The sequence below is a fragment of the Athene noctua genome, chromosome 5 (genome assembly GCF_965140245.1).
Source record: "Athene noctua chromosome 5, bAthNoc1.hap1.1, whole genome shotgun sequence".
Taxonomy (NCBI): Eukaryota; Metazoa; Chordata; class Aves; order Strigiformes; family Strigidae; genus Athene; species Athene noctua.
This window is the reverse complement of record NC_134041.1, coordinates 16,799,772-16,816,618: the sequence shown is the minus strand read 5'-3', so window position 1 is coordinate 16,816,618 and position 16,847 is coordinate 16,799,772. Positions and strand designations below refer to the sequence as shown.

The following is a 16,847-nucleotide window of genomic DNA, read 5'->3' as shown; positions in this document are numbered from 1 at the left end:
ACAAAACCCAGAAAATTAAAAAAAAGTTCAAGTGTATGAATAGCCCTTTATCTTTCTACCTTCCTGCATGACTTCCAATAAAATGTTTCAGCATCTTGATGCAAACGTTCCAATTTCACTGAGCTGGGGACAAGGAAGTGCTGTACAGTAACAGTTATGGGGGGAAAATGTTCTGTGATGTGTTGGTCTTGGACTTCCTCAGAGTATTTTTGTTCCAGATGTTAAACTGTTATTTTTTCAGAAGCCTTGTTAAGTTGCCAGAACATTAGATTTTTTGAAGGATTTTCCGAACCCCAGCTGATTATCACAACACACAAGAATCCAAACTTGGGCTTGGCTTCGCCGTGCTGCAGCAGCTGCAGAAAATCTGTGCAAAGGCACAGGTTTGCAGCGCCATCATCGAATGCCCTTATAGGGTAAAACAGGGAGTGAGGGAATTCTGCTCTGCTGTCTCGTACAACGTGGGGATTCACGTCAGCCATTGAGTAACATCGAGTTCCCCAAAGCAGAAATACCACCACACGCGCTCTGCAGCCGAGGCGGTAGTAGAGCTCCCAAAAGAGCTGCAGCAGAGCAACTCGGGGATGGAAAAAATGACATCCCATCTGCCTCCATCCAGGCAAAGGATAGCCTGCTCGGAGCAGAGGCAAAATCAGTCCCTGGTGTATTTTGTTTCTAGATATAACAGTGCTTTTTTTAGCTGGTGGTATGTGATGATGCTGGTGGTACATGGCATAGATCACACGTTGCTGTTTGAAGTCACACACTGGATCCTGCTCCCACCAGGCTCCCTCCCCAACCAAGGCGCCTGTGCCCCAGCTCCCTGTGGCCCCTCTGCTCACATTCTTTTTAGCCCTCTGGTCTAATCCTTATGATAATAGATGGAAAAAAGTCTTCTAGGCTCTAGTTTGTCTATTGAAAGTGTTGTCAATAGGAAGCTCCTCTTTACAATGTACACATTGTATGGCTTCTCTATCCAATGTATAAGCACCTTCTACTTTGTACCTGCTCCTCTCTTTACTTGCCTAATTTTTGTCTTTGTGCATTTACAGAAGCTCTCAGCTATGGTATTTTTCACTTAGAGGTCTTCCTGACACTTGCTGTACCTCCCCTGCTGCCTTTCTTTTTTTGTGAAGGGTCATCAGCCCATATGAATGGAAACCTGTGCCTATACTAGTATTAAAGACAGTATGGAGCTCAATGTGTTCAAATTCCTTTCCCTGACCACAGCCTTTTCAGAGGTGAAGTCTGCCAACCGACTTGGGCGCCCCACTCTTCTGTGCCAAAGAAAGCTACTTATTTAGCCAAGCATATCTGCTTTACCTGGAAAAGGGCTGCTCAAGGCTGCTGGAGCAAGGCTCCTGCCTGCAATGGGAGAGATCCCCAGGCTGCTGGTGGCTGGGGCAGTGCAGGGCTGCCAGGGCGTGTTGCCGCAATGGTAAACGGATTTAGCACGCTGCTAAGTCTGCACCTGGTCTGTAAGGACCATGGTGTTCTTTCCTGGGAGCAACGTAGGGTCAGAGCATTTGTGTGGTGCCTGGATAGAGCGAAGGGTGGTTCTCCCACCAAGTGCCACCAAGTTGTCCCCGCCTCCAGAGAGCTGGAGGACAAGACCTACTGAAAAGGTGGCAGATAAAGGTGGCTAAGATGTCTGTATTTTTTAAATGGGGTTTTATTCAGTTGGATAGCAAGCAAGTGGTGGCTTGAGGCAGTTAAATCAAAAAGGACAACAGTGTCAGGTCTCTTCTGATGTGAATATTGATGTTTCAAGGAAGGGGTGATGAATAACAGAGTCCAAAATGTGAGATATGAGCAGATGCAATGGATAAATTGCCTTAAAAGAGTGAAAAGCGAGTCAAACCCCTGAAGCTGAATTTTGTGCTAGATGTCCAAAGGGACTCTTCACTGTAATGACATTAAAATGAGGCTGGGATGCTGGGGGAGGGCTGTACCCGTCTCCTGGGACCAGACCCTGTTACTCATGAGGGGTTTCACTCTGGTGCCACAGGAAGAGCTCTAGTTGTGATTCATGCTTGTAGCCAAAAGGGAAGGGTCTATGACTTATCCTCTGTCACTTGATGCCCTCACTGTGTGGGAGTGAGCAGTGCTTTTCTGGGTTTGTTTATTTTTTTCAATAGTATTTTGTAAAGGATTTGTTCAAGTTTGGTTTTGTGTAGGAAGATATCCACATGGAGAGCATAGAGGAAACTCTTCCAAAGTAAAATCTGAAGCTTGCAGTGAAACTACTCAATCAAGGCAGAAATTTGCTTGTAGAAATACAATCAATCTTGTCTCTATTGTGGCAGCCTGCTCCTCAGCTGGACTTTGGAGGGCAATAAAGAGAATATAGCAGTGTGTCAGGATGGATATTTGCACTCTCTCGTGCTGCTTCCTGCCATTCCTTTCTGACTCACGGATTGCACAGAGATCTCTAAATATTTTAAATGCCAGTGGGCCCTGCAGCAGCAGGCATGAGATTAAGCCCATCTTTTAATCAATGTGACTTTGAATAGATTACCCCCATTAGCATCCTCCAGGCTCTTCCCATTTCAGAGCAACAGAAACGGAAGAAATCGTGCCTTATTTACACAAACTGATGGATTTTAGCCGTTTCCCTTGAAAGGCACCATTATCCTAATTAAGTGAAAATAACCACCAAAAAGTCGCAGTTATCATAAAATCAAGATGTTGCAGTTCAATTGTATTTCCAGACTCGGGCGAGCTGCTGGAATGCATGCAGTTTAACTTTCCTGTATGATATAATAGTTTAAAAGAGATCAGGGTACGTTTTACCATAGTGTCTAGCAATGTGAGTTTATTCAGACTTTTGGCAGGCAGTTCTGCACACTCTTGCTAAAACTGTGAATCATCCATTGTTGGCTGATTGCACTCTAGTTGCTAAGAGATCTGTCAAGTGCATAGTGAGGCTTAATTCTGCATTTGCTCTAAGAAGGGCTAAATGTATTAAATTGGAACATGTCACATCCTTCCTAAACAAGTAATTAAGGCACTGCTATGAGCCTGTCTGATGGAGAGAAGAGAAGGAGCTGGGAACAGCTGGAAGATTTAACTTTGGTCTCCTCTGTCTGGGAACACTATACTTATTGCATGTTGGATTTTCACAGCCTGATGCATAGTGGAAATAGGGGAGGGAGACATTAAAAAAAAAATAGAATTTGCAAAAGGGCTTGTTTTTTGGTGTCCTTATATAAACCTCTTAAAATGATCTAATGCTATTTCACAAAGTGTAATTTTTAGTAATGGAAAGACAATACGTCAGTGTTTCCCAAGCTGCCTTGCCCCCCGCCCCCTCCCAAGTGAACTCTACTGTTCACACTGCTCCTCCCCAGTTATCCCATTGCTGGGACGTGCTGCAGTACGTATTGCAGATGCTGTGTGCTTTCCTTCAAGATTGTACTGTTTAATGTTCCTGTTTGCTAAGTGCACCAGCAGAAGTGGCGAGTAAGTGGGACTGTAAGATATCTTTAACCACCTTGTCTGTCCTAAATAGCCACAAGCTTTTCCAGGGAGGCCTTTTACTACCCGCAAAGAGAAAATTGATTCATTTGTTGGTAGTAAACCAAGTACGTCATCTGTTTCTGTGAACATACTCCTGCATGCGCAGGGGTGTGTGGCAGCAATTTAAAAAAAAAAAAAAAAAAGTAAAAGAAAAAAGTTCTTTAGTCAAGATTTTCAGACTCATCTGTTCCTAAAATTACATCATTTGCACCAGCATTAGCCACTGTCTGAAAAGTGCCTTACTTTCTCACCAGGCTCTGTATCTTCTTGTCCTTCGTGACTGTTCTTCCTTATTCAGTGAACTCACGGTTTGTTCATCAGTGTTTTCTGGTGCCCAGACTAGCAGTAGACTCCTGGGTTCAACCTTTCACCCATCATCTTCTCTCAGATGCATGCTATCCACCTTGGGAGTGGGCTGCTCACTGCCAAGACATGGGTGCCCTTCACTTGGGCTGCAAAGAAGGGAAAGAGTTTAACATGGTCCTTGCCAACTTACCTAAATGGTAAATTATCTTCCTTTTAAAAATAAAAATAAGAACACCATCCCTGCATCAGCCATGTCTTCTGGTTTAGAATCAGCTTCTAGGTGCTGTATTTTGTCAGAGCTTGTTACTGAATTTCTGTTCCTTGTGTAGGTCTTTGCAGACATGATTGAAGGCCTTTATAATCCTCTCTTTGATCAGCAAAACAGATTGAGCTCTGTGAATGCTGCTTTGATTGAGGTTTTGGAAATGATGCCTTCCTCCTGGTGGCTTCTCTCCAAGCCCTTCGTGACTGCTGGACGTTCTCCGTGCAGTGGAAGTGTTACTGGAGGGCAGCTGTGGCAACGGCACGCGCTGGGATGGCGGATCTCTCTGCTGCTACACAGCGTTCCCTTGCTTGTCCATCTGAAGGTCTCCCTTCGATCGTGGGGTTGCAGTTAGAGCCAAGTGCGGATGATGACCCTCTGTGGTGACTTGCTTTACAAAACTAAACAGATGGCCCATCCTCTAGCTGTGGCCTCAGGCCCTCACGCCAGCCACGTAGTCTTCACGGTGGCCATATGGCAGTGTGGATTGGCCACTTGTACCTCTTGTACCAGCCTCCCTGCCTGTGACCTGGTTTACTCACAGTTTAATGCTCCTTTGGTTGCTGACCAGTGATGGTTGTGTGAAACTCGAGTGACCTTGCACCAATCCCTTTGAAACACGCCTGTTCAGCAATGATTTCTATTCTCATCAGGTCTCGATGTGTGAAAACATTCTGTTTGCTTACCAGCAGCAGTTAAGTATACAACCTAACGGTGCATCAGTGCTGTCACTGCTATTGACTGGAGTTATCCTTTCATCCAAAGCTGTACCAAACTAGACAAGATCAACTTTCTGTAAACACATACTGATTGGTATTAATTATGTTGTCCTTCAATTCCTTATTACTCCCCTTTGAGTAATTTTGCCAATTTTTATGACATCCCCATTAGGTTGTGAAGGGTTTTGAACACTACAGAACTCCTCCTTAGGTGAAAATCATCCTGACCTGCTGTTTTAAAAGTGCTTTTTAATAACTGCTATTTAATGTCCTCCTGTGTTACGGTTGGGATGAAAATTACTCTCTGTAATACAATCTGAATATTTAACTGGCTTTTTCCCCCTGCAGAGCAGAAATATTCAGTACTTTTACCTTTTTGGTGTGAATATTGAAAATTTCACCCTTTCTAGGCAGCAGTGAATCAGCACCACTGTTGCTATTCCTGTTGTTCCTAAGGTAGGGAAGCAAAGGAGAAAAAAGAAGGCCCTTGTGAATCTTGATTCGGGTATTCAGAGATTTTTCACTAGTTCCTTTTGCTTTTATAAGTTCTCTTAACTTCTGATATATTGCACTAAAACTTGTTATAATTGTTTTGAATTTTATATCTGATTTAATTTCCCCTCTACACCAATTAACTTAGCCATTATCTCTGATCCTTAATCTAGTACAGCGTTCTTTCTCACATGTGAGAGTGGGCTTTGTGGACATTTAATGACATTTTCTTAAAACTGCTCCTGGACATCACTTATTTTTAGCATGCGAATTAGCTGTTCAATGATTTGGCTTAACTGTTTCAGCTTTGTGAATATAAAGCTTTTGAAAATTATTAGTTCTGTGTGTTCATTATGTAACTGCTTTTACTTATTAGGGACATCCATTTTGTCTATGAAATCTGTCACTTGCTTCATGCATTCTTTTTAGCTTCACCACTTTAACTGAAAGAGCATGGAGTGTTACTTATATTCTGTACAAATTATTGGGCCTTTATAAATTAATGTGTGCTAACTGTGCGTTAGGTTTTTCAGGAGCATCATCTTTCTTCTGGTCATTGTAACGAGTGGAATCTGAAGGAGAAGTTGTATTCCTTTAGAGCCAAGTGAGTATTGAAAAGACTTGGTGTATTCCAGTGCATTGGAGACTTGCTTCCTACCTTCATCCTGTTTTCAGCCTGTTACTCTGCTGAAGTGGAAGATGAATGTGGAACAGGCCAACAAAATACCATATTCCTTCTGCTCTGCCCTTGCAGACTGTATTTGTTTCCGCAGCTTCTCTTCACTGTTGTGTAACTACAGCTAACTTGTTTCACCAGTCAGAACAGGTAGGAAAACAGGCCTTCTGTCTTTCCCCTTGAGCACTTACCACTTGCAAGACATCAAAAGCATTCAGCAGTAGATGGAGACAAGTTTAAAAAACAATGCTAACATCTACGAAGAATATAGCAGTCATCATTTTCCTTGTTTCCCACTTTATTGCTTGACCAACAGATCCGTAAGCACACGCAGTGTGGAGTTACACCAGCCAGCAGAAGACCCTTCCTACTGAAGAAGCTAAAAAAACTTGCTGTATGATATATACTTGTCCCTGGTCTTCCTAAGTGTAACTCAGTGATCATGAGGAATGAATGCAGAACTCTTGAGCTGTCTTCCTTACATGGGAGTACATAACTAGCAAGTTGTAGGGCATCTTTATTTTTTCCAGAATGCTTGCAGGAGATGCACTAAGGGCTTGATGCTGCAGCCAAAGGTGATTGTCCATAGACCAGGTGCTCAGGGCAATTTCCCCCATGCTTGCCACATGGTGCAGGCACTGTTTCCCTCCTCCCAGGCGAGATGACATGGCACGTCCATAGCTGAGCCCTGTTGGTAGGGCTGGGGCTTGCCTGGCTGAGACTGTGGTCCTGGGGGAGGGTCAGCCACCCTATGCAGCAGTGACATCCTTCCCAGTGGGGCAGGAGCCCCCAGCAGCTGAAACCAAAAACAGCTGCTAAGGAAATACACAGTTCAGCTCCTCAGTGGTGGGGTGCATTAAGTGGTTTTCATTTAACTTTTTCACGACTGACTGCTGCTCCAACCCCAAGCTCACCTTTCGTTTGCAGCAGGTCCTGCAGGTACCCACAGGCTCTGGCATCATCTTTGTCTGGGAGCACTGCAGTTACAATCTGTCAGGTTACTTCCACACCTCTGATAGTGTTGATAGCATCTGGTGAGGTAATAGTTTCCATTTAGTTATAATTTTATAAATTTCAGCATTTTCCTTTATTTCTGTATGGTGGTGAAGTTATGTAGTACTGTATGGAGAAAGGAAAAGCCATTAGGCTGGCTATAAAGTAATACTGGAGTCTGCTGTATCATCGACTCCTGGCTGTTATTCCAGCAGACGTGCTCCCTATTCCCACATGAGTCTGGGAACAGGCTGCTGTTGCTTTATGTCGGTCAGTTGTGCCACTGCTGTTGTGTGCAGTGGTGGGTTTGGGCCAGGATCCTGCAAAGCAGGTGTTCCAAACGTGGGACCTGTCGGGAGGATCATGGCATCACTGTGTCCCCCAAAGCAGTGCCTCCTGCACAGGAGGCTGGCAGGAGAGCAGAGCTCGGATGCTCTGGTGTGTAAACCCCTTGGGAGCATCACTGCTGCTCTGCAAAGGCCGCTGGCTTGGATGCAGCAAAACACGGGCATGTGCTGGCTTGGATACAGCAAAACACGGGCATGTGCTGCCTCGGATACAGGAGGAGGTGTAATTAGGAAACGTAGGTCACCAAATTCAATTAGCCCAGCGCAGCGTAGCCAGGAAGAGTTCTTACTGGATTTACTCCCCCTTCAGAGTAGTTGTTATTAAATAATACCTTAAGTGAAACCTTAATTTCTAAAGTGCATTTAAAAGCCTACACAGAGATATTTCCCTTCCCAAAGTAACTGTTTGCAAAACGAAGTAGTAAGATACCAAAGAAGCTGCGTCTCCAGCACAGTGCCTGATGGGTGGGATTAGTGAGTGTGCGAGTGGAGGGGAGATGGCTCAGTTTGCAAAAGCACACCTTACTAAAGGAACATGATTGAGTCTTGTATCTAAAGTGTCTTTCTACTAGAAGAGCTTTAAGTAGAATCTTTCAACAGTTACTTTTTACTTGGCTGTTATTTTCTTGTCTTCATTTCCCACCATCCCTGGGCATTACAAGTTTCCCTTTGTTTAAATCCACTCGTATTTTATGCATGTACAACTGGAAGATGTTTATACAGTAGCAAAGCACAGAGTAACCAAGTTGCAGGCATGTCAAGGAAATTTATTTCTTTTGAAAATGTAACACCCCCACCCCCGTTTCACTGCACTTGTTAGCTGAACACAATATTTAGCTCTATCGAAAGAATATGGTCTCAGCATATATAAAAGTGTGTAGCAGCTTGTTTGGCAGGGAAAGGAGCAAAACAATGAACCACACTGCAGCTGTTAGTGCTCTTAAAGTGCTTTCCTTACGAGCACACTGACATTTGCGTTTCTGCATTTATTGTATAAAATGTACAGGGACATCTCAGGTCGGGGGGGGGGGGTGTCTGCCTTGGGTGGGGCCAGGATTTCATCCTCTGCTGCCTGCCTAGAGCTCAGCTCCTGCATTCAGGTTTGATTCTCCTCATTTCTTCCCGCAACTAAATGCTCTTGTGGAAAATGTGTGTGGCGATGTGTTGATGATATTTGCAAGTGATAAAAGCAGCAGTGTCCTCTGAGACTTGAAATTACTTTGAACTTAGAATAAACACCTAAGCAATTTCTGTTTTAAATAAAAGTAGTATTCTAATTTAGGTTTTGGTTTTAAACTTGATCAGTACTCATCCATCACTGAGCATTAAGAGAATGCATGTTGCTGTGCTGCATCTTTACAAAATGTTTTAAATTCTCTATCCTTATGCCTATATTGCAGAAACTGTCTGAGGGAGTTGTGTGAATGTCAATGCACTGAAACCCATGTAGACTTCAAGGTAATTAAATGCAGGGAGGCCTTAAAAGAGTTTATTTTGGCTTGTACTTCGTTAGTATTTGTTGCATATATCAGGGCTTTGTAGATCAGTTTGTATGTGTGCCCCTTCTGTCTGGGTGAAACATCACTGCACGAAGGACAGGTGGCTGTTTCCCTTTTCCAAGTATTTAGATGTCGGTCACTAACAAGAAATTCACAGTCTTTCAGGACTTTTGGTGAAGTATCACCTATATGTGAAGCTGGTGCTCGATCACAGGGTGGACAGGTGCCTCTCACATCAGTTCTGATGAATGAGGTTTTGGAGCAGCTTTGTGGAGGCTCCCATGCTCCCTCCTTGGGGCTGAGGGCGTGGGTCTGCATCTGGTGGGTCCTTGTCCTCTCATGGGCGGTAGGACTGTCTCAATGCTGTCACGTAGGAAGTTTAATTGCCATAAACTTCCTGTTCTATAACTCTCTGGTCCTGTAATTTTAATGAGCAACAGTGTCCCATGTCTGCTGAGCTGTTAGTGAGGGAAGGAGGGGAGGCAGGGTGTGAGCAGGCTGGTGTAAAACTAGGAGCTGTGTTTTGTTAGTATCATGTTAATGTAACATACATTACTGTCAAGGGAGCCTGCCTACAGTTATTGAAGTTTATAAATGAAATATTGTCTCCGAGTTGTATGGCTTAAAAATGAAGAAGGCAAGAAGAGGGCTTGTACTGCAGTCCTTTTGTCACTAGAGGCACAGGAGAGCGAGGCATGGCCTGGCAAAGCAGCCATCATCCCTCTTTGCGTTTGCAGGCTGCACAGCAATTGTCTTGGGGGGCACAGGGGCTCCTGCAGGCAGCTGCCTGAACACACTTGGTGAGCGTGCAAGGAAAGGCATATACAGAAGTTTCCACCTCTTAAAAATGTGTGGTTATAGAGGGACTGTACCCACTGTTGCATCTTGCTGTGCTCTTCATGTTTTAGTGCTGGGTTTATTCTCATTTCCTCCTTATGACTGCAAGCCTCAAATGGGAAGTTGGTGCAGAAGCAGGACTTGCAAAGCTGGCTCTTTCTTCGCCTTTGTCAGTTTGAGTTCAAGGAACAGTGGCCAGAGATGGAAAATTGCTTATGCTTACTGCATACTTTTCTTTAAAACTTAAGAAATTATTAAAATTTGTCAGTATAGTATTAGACTGGTAAAGGTTATTTTCAGGTTGAAATGTCCCACCTAGCACGTGATGGCCAATTTGTTCAATAGATCACTTCCAGTTTGCTTATTTGTACTCATATGTATTTTTGACTACTTAAAAATCTTGGTGTGTCTTCAAGGATTTAATCCCATTTCACGTATACCAGCAAACTTCTGTAATCCAACTGGGATGATACTTCTCTTACCCGCAGTGGAAACCTTGCTGGAATTATTTGGGAGACAGAAAATGGTCAGAATTTACATTTTCTGCCATTATTGTTGTTATGTATGTCTAGACACTTCAGGGCACTCTTACAGGATGTGTTAGCATAGCTAAAATAAGACAGATAAGTCAACTTCTCTGAAGGCATGAATGAAACCTATTATTAGAGAGGAAAAAATGCTGGGTTAGTATAACCTCTGCCCATGGGGCCCTTGTTATAAAATAACATGGGAGCAACCGGATGCTCCTCAGTGAAAGGCCAGTTATTGAGTGAATTCAATGTGAAGAAAAAATATTCTCCTTGCTGCCTGTGATGGTGTTCATTGCTCCTTGAGCTGGGCTGGCATCGGGGGGCTCTAGGAAGGTGCCTGTTGGAGCAATTGCTTCTCTTCCCTGCCTGTCCTTGGTGTGGGGCAGAAGGGACCTGGTGGTAACCACTGGGCCTTGTCCGTGGCTCCCAACCAGACAGACTAGATCGGACCAAATCTTCCCGATGATGATCCTCGGCCATTTGAACAGCTGAAATCTGCAGGCTATTTCCCATGTGCCTTGGAGAGGTGATGGGAAGAGTTCAGAGCTGGGTGGTAATGGTGGTTCCCTGCGGGGGTAGGAGCTGCTTTTCAGCAGTATCAGGTTAGTTAATATAAAATTAAAGCTCTAAATCCCTTCTGAGGAGACCAATGTGCTTTTCAGTATTAGAAATTATAAAATCCGGAGTCCTCGTGGCACAGTGACATGTGCATACAGCAAGATCAGAAGGCAACAGCAAGCGTGCCAGCAGCTTGACAATTGCAAGGAATCTAGCAAAATCCATTTTAATGCAAAACAAACACTCTTGGAAGGTTGTTTTCAGAATTTTTTTTTTATATTTAGTTTGGTTGATAAAGCTAAAATTTGGTGGTGGGAGGAGAAAATATGTTGCTGAACTGCACACACAAATGAAAGTTCAGACCATACCGAGCCTGACTGGGTGCGAGGGGAGCTGGGAGGTGCTAGTCCCATTTACCACTATGTTCAAATTGTGAGCAACCCGTTTCAGAAGTTACAAAACCCCAGATACCCTGGTTGAGGTATAATTATTTTTCACTTCTTTAGCATAGATTTTCCTTTGAAAAGAGTTCCCTACCTTAAAATAAGCAGAGTATTATCCTTGCCAGAGATCTTTCAGCCTCTTTAGAATAGGGCATTTAGATTACTGGGGACAAAGTGAGTATCTTGAATGCTCTGTGTCAAGGCACGAACAAACAGCACAGAAACAGTAGTACAGTACAGAGTGAAACCTGACAACTTGGTGTTAAAGGAAAGGAATGCTACTGTATGGTTCGATTGTGATCAACTTATCTTCAAGTGGGTTTATTAGCAATTTAATGGAATATTGGTTATTCAAGAGCCATAATAGCCCCGACTGAAATGTCCCTTCCGCGCAGTTTTCCCATACCCTGTGGAATGAGCAGAATGTGACAGTTGAGCTTTCAACAGGCTTCATGAATTTTAAATACTTTTCAGCTGTGAAATGGGACACATGGCGTGTGGTCAAGGGTAGACTAGGAGCTGGCAGTCACTGGGGGTATTATGGGATATTGGGTGTCTGAGAGATAATGAATGCTTGGCTTATCCAGGTGCATTCTTGGCCCGCTGTGCATGTCCAGGCAGAATGGAATATATTTCTCTGTCCAACACTTAACAATTGATCATTTTGTAATTGTAAGCAGAAAGTATTTAGAACGTTACTTTCTCAGCATGCCTGCATACGACTTAAATTTCATGTCATCGTCTTTATCCAGCAAAATCTTTGCTGTTTTTCTGTAACAATGCATTCATGCTGCTTAAACTTTTCCACTAACCTGATTTTATGCTTAGTAGATCTTAGTGAGCCTTTTCTTCTAGTGACTTTAAATCTCCATCTTTTTAAGCATTTTTTTTTCCTGCAAATTTTTTATACCCAATTGAAATTATTTCAACTTGCTGTGGGTTGAAATTTCAGCCCAACTTTTTGTAGCAAGTGAGCAGGTTGCTGGCTCCTGTTTTGTGGGAAATGGTGTCCCTACATTTTAAAGGCTATGTGGTGGAAGAGGGGAAGGGGAAACCCAGCCCTAGTTTATTGCTGGTGAGCCATGTACAGTTGTTCTCATGCTCTTAGCTTCTGCTTAGCTATTAAAACACAACATGCTCCAAGGACATCCAGATTAATAGTGGTTTTAACTGTGTGTAACTGGAAGAGGGGGTTGCTTCTTGACCTCCTGAGACCTGCCAGGCTGGCACTCCCCTCTTACACAACGGAGAAGCTTCTCTGAGATGAGGAGCTTTTCTGGAACCACTTACCAATTTCTGCTCCTCCTCCATGTGCCAGGCCCTCTCTGTGCTGCCCCTGGTCCAAGTCTTTCCATGTTTCCCCTTCTGCACTAATCCCTACTGGTGCTGTACTCTCCCTAATCTTGGGTTGCTCTCTTAGGGACAATGGACATTTGGCACTTGGGTACATCAGCTCTAGGTACACAGTTTGTGACTGCCTCAGTAGTAGGGCAGTAAGTGGGTTTGGATCCATAATTAGCAGTGTGTGGGCAATAACTAATCAGGTAATTATCTGTGTGGCCTTTTCTGAACTCCATGATTCATAAACTACCCAAACTCTTCCAAAAGCCACGCCTGTTTGGTGCGGGCTTTGGATGAGGGTGAAACTCTCTGAGCTGCAACCTGAAAGCTGTAGTGTGGGATCTGTGTATCAGGAGCAACTAACAAGTTATCTTCTCCTTGAGGACATGGCTTGGGAGTACCTTGGTGTTCCTTCTTGGCCCTCCTGTGGCCTTGTTTGTTGAAAAGTGGTTGAGGACAAGCTGTTCTGAATGGCATGTCTGGCTGAGTGGGGCGGAAGGAGCACTGTGTCTGCCAGCAGAGCACAGTGCTGGCTGTCAGCTGGTGGGTAGTCTGGCACAGCCACTGAGGCAGTACAAGTCTGACTGATGCTACAGTGCAACTGCCCCACCATTTAGGTAACGACCTGTCCCTGGAGCTCCATGTCAGCAGAGCAGCAGAGTAGGATCAACTGAAACGCCCCAAAAGGGTGTTCTGACGTGTTTTCCATGTGTTGTGATGCGCAGCCTAGTTTGACGTCATGCTTGGATCACTCTGAACTGAGCAGTCTGGATGTGATTTATCCAGGTGCCTTGGGAGCAGCATTTCCACCCACTCGATTCAAGAGTGTGCTGCTGAGTGGCTGGTGATTCACTTCGTAGCCAGGCTACTGCCGGTCATCACCTTCTGTCCCCTTCCTGAAAGAGGCAGTGGGATAGACACAAAGGCCCTGTGTGGGTAGAAAATAAGATTGATTGCCAAAGCTAACTGTGGTCCATCAGCTGGTGGGGTGGGAATGGCAGGTACAGGGTGTCCTTACCAGGCTGCTGGCAGCTGTTTGTGGGACAGAGCTGACCTTACTTGTCTTGCACTTAACACGCTCTTACAGCATGATCTGCATTGAACAGCAGTGCTGGAGCATCTTGTTCTTCCACCACTTTCCCACTGACCTCTCAAGAGCCAGGGCCCTTTCGGGTATCAACACAGGGAGTGGGAATCAGAAACTCTGCCACAACCCACATCCCACAAATTTCCAAGATCAATATACACAAGGGTGTGTATCTGACCTACTTAAAGCAAGAAAACAACCAGTAGTGGCTTTTTCTTCTCAAAACTGTTACAGTGCTGCTTTATTTTCTTTGCAGCCTTTGCAAGCCTGGAAGGGCAGTGCTTATCGTCAAGAGGAGACAAACTTTTGTCATCTCCAAATGGAGCAGATTCAGACAGGCAGGAACCTGGATTGTGGTACCTGGATACACTGGTATCTGGTTTTGCAAAACTGAAGTCTACCCTTTCCTGGCCCCAGATTTGTCCATCTCTATTTATAGCCTTCACTCGGAGTCTTGCTGAAAAATGCATTATATATTGACAGTGGCACTTTGTGAACTCGGATCTAATGGCTCCAGAAATAGTCACCTCAGAGATATCATAGTCTAACTTCTGCATATATTAAGTCTGACATTTACTTTGCACAGCTATGAATGACAGTTTAAAACACAATGAAGTGGAGACTGAAACCCCAGATTTACAACACCAGAGAAACTGGTGCTGGATGTAAAATTTTAGGAGACTGTGGTAGTGTGTCTTGGGCTGAGAGTCCTTTTTGTTAGGGCTGTGGTCAGTCTTTGGAAGAATGAGCTGTTAACACTTAAAGCTGAGCTCCCCTGGTTTAAAAACCTCATTTAATCTGGCTCATTGCATGGTCTTCTGCTCTCTGAATCTATCTGCGTCCTTTCATCCGAAGCAGGTCTGCAGGCATTGTCCCCCCTTCACCGAGAGCTCAGAGTCAAAGGCAGACGGGTAATCGCAGTCCTGAGGGGATGCCTGATTTGTTACCAGTTCTACAAGTTCTGCCGAGCCCCAGCTGTGCCCTGCCCATGGGGCATTTGAGAGCCTCAGTGGTGACTTGCCGACAGCCCCACCACCCAGCCCTGGCACCCTGGTGGAAAAGCTGCCCTGCTCTTGGCAGAGGTGAGCCCATGGCTCACAAAATCATTTCCCTGTTTCCACTGTCTTTTGAAAAGATAATTTCCTTCTTACTGTCAATAACGTAAATCCCATAATATGGTTAGTGCACAGAAGACCAGTAAATAATTTAGGAAGCAGCCTCCATTTAGAGTGCATCAAATACTAATCTAAAGAAGGAAAAAATCCCCACACATCAGTTACAGTAATTGGTGGAAGGCACCAGTCCGGATGGTAATGAGCTTCATTTTTAAAGCACGAGGAAATTAGATTCTTATAAATGTCAAACGCAGTTATTGTCCTCTTTCCTTGAAACAGAGCTGAGTTGGCTGCAGCCCATTGTCTCTCAATCAGCTTTGCTATGGATTAGACACATCCCGTCTCACACCAGGAATGTGCTTATTAGAAAAAATATCACTACACAAAGCATACAAGCTTTAACACTCAACTGATGTACTAATGGGTACATGTACAATAAAACCCAATATCGTGTTACAAACTTTAAGCTGACCTGAGATAGTACGATACAGAAATCTAAAGGACCCAGATGAGCGTTTCCTTTGTGTGCTACAGTTCTGACTACCTGGGATTTTACTTTTCACATAAAGGAGATACTGAGGGAAGGTGACTTTTCCTCTTGGCTACTTATGAAAAAAACAAGCAGTAAGTCGTCTTCATAGTGAATATGCTTGTAATCAGGTTGTGTCCAAATACTTTGTGTATTTTAATGGTGTCTCCTGGGTAACTGTGGCTTCACAGAAGACTTTCTTCATCCACTTTTTTTCAGTTCTCTCCTGGAGGAAAAAAAAAAAAAGGCAAGAGGTGGTTATTTGTTCATACATCAAAGCTAGCTCTGTGAATTAGCCTTTCATTCATTATAAAATCTTACTAGTATGTGTTAAGAGGTTCAGAAAAATGGATATCAGTTGTTTGGCGAGGATGGGGCTTTGTAAAATCAAACACCTTTGCTGCATCCCTATTTTTAACTTTTTACTTGAGGATGTTCCTTCGTAGCAAGAGATTGTATCTTGTTTTCTCTCTGGGATAGGAGCTCTGTTGGGAAGTGGCAGAGTCCTTCCTGATGTGGGAAGGCTTAAGGATGGAGCCAAGCTTTTGATTCCCTTTTGCAGTGATGAGATACAGACTCCAGCTACTTGTGTGGACTTTATCACATACTAACCCAAACTCTGAGTGATGCAATATGCTGTTTCCAAAATGGTCATGTGTCAAATACATACTGTGGACATGCTGTGTTGGAGACTACTCAGGACTGCTGCAGTATGTCTTTAAAGATGATGTGGTGAGGGTAATGCAAGTCTGTTTCCATGCAAGAAACTCAGCTATATGCAAAAGCAGATGGGCTATTAATTTTTGGTTTTGTTTTTCCAGAATCCTTTATTTACAAGTTCTTCTTTTCCAGTTGCCTTTTTAATAATGTTGTCTTCCCTCTGATCTTCTCCATCTCAGTTTGTGCTCCTTTTTTCATTTCTGTTTCTACTGAATGAAGTTCCTGGTATTGCCCAGAGAAAACAAACAGTAACTTGAGACTTCTATTTCACACAAGCAATGGATATTGAAAGATATTCCTAGCATATGTCACCAGACATGTGAACAGCACTTTCCAATTAAAACTCTAGGAATTTCTACTGGTTGCTTAAAAACCCTGCAAAACATTGAACCGTAGACTTGAATCCATTAACACCCATCATGGAAAAAAGGTCCAGCTATTTATATGGCAGTCATTTTATTTGTTTAAGTTTGGTTTCATAAGCTAAAATAAGCTCAACTGTTAGGGAAAAACATCTTGAGCATCTTATAAATATCTTCAAAGCCTGGAACAGAGCCCAAGAGTAAGGCTGCTAGAGTTGCTTTGGTTGGTATATGGTGCTAGAAGACAAAGTGTGGCGTCACCTGCTTTAGCTTCCCGTGTTTTGTCTAGAAATGCTTAATTTATCACATTAAATAGGTAAATGACCAGTGGAACATAAAAGGACATGAAAGGTCTTGTAATTCTGTAGTAAGGTAGCTCAGAAATGCAAGGAGAACTAGTGCTCAGTAAAGATGCAAAACTATAATGAAAATGAACATTTACTGCTTTGGGGATTTGTTTTTTAACCTGATGGGAGAGGGGTGTGGGGTAGAGCTGCCACCTCCATGGCTGG

General features: G+C 43.7%; 1 protein-coding gene across 2 annotated transcripts in view; it reads left to right on the top strand.

The window, feature by feature from the left end:
• DDAH1 (dimethylarginine dimethylaminohydrolase 1) overlaps positions 1 to 16,847 on the top strand; it is a 98,400-nt gene that overhangs the window by 60,966 nt on the left and 20,587 nt on the right. The window lies entirely within an intron of this gene.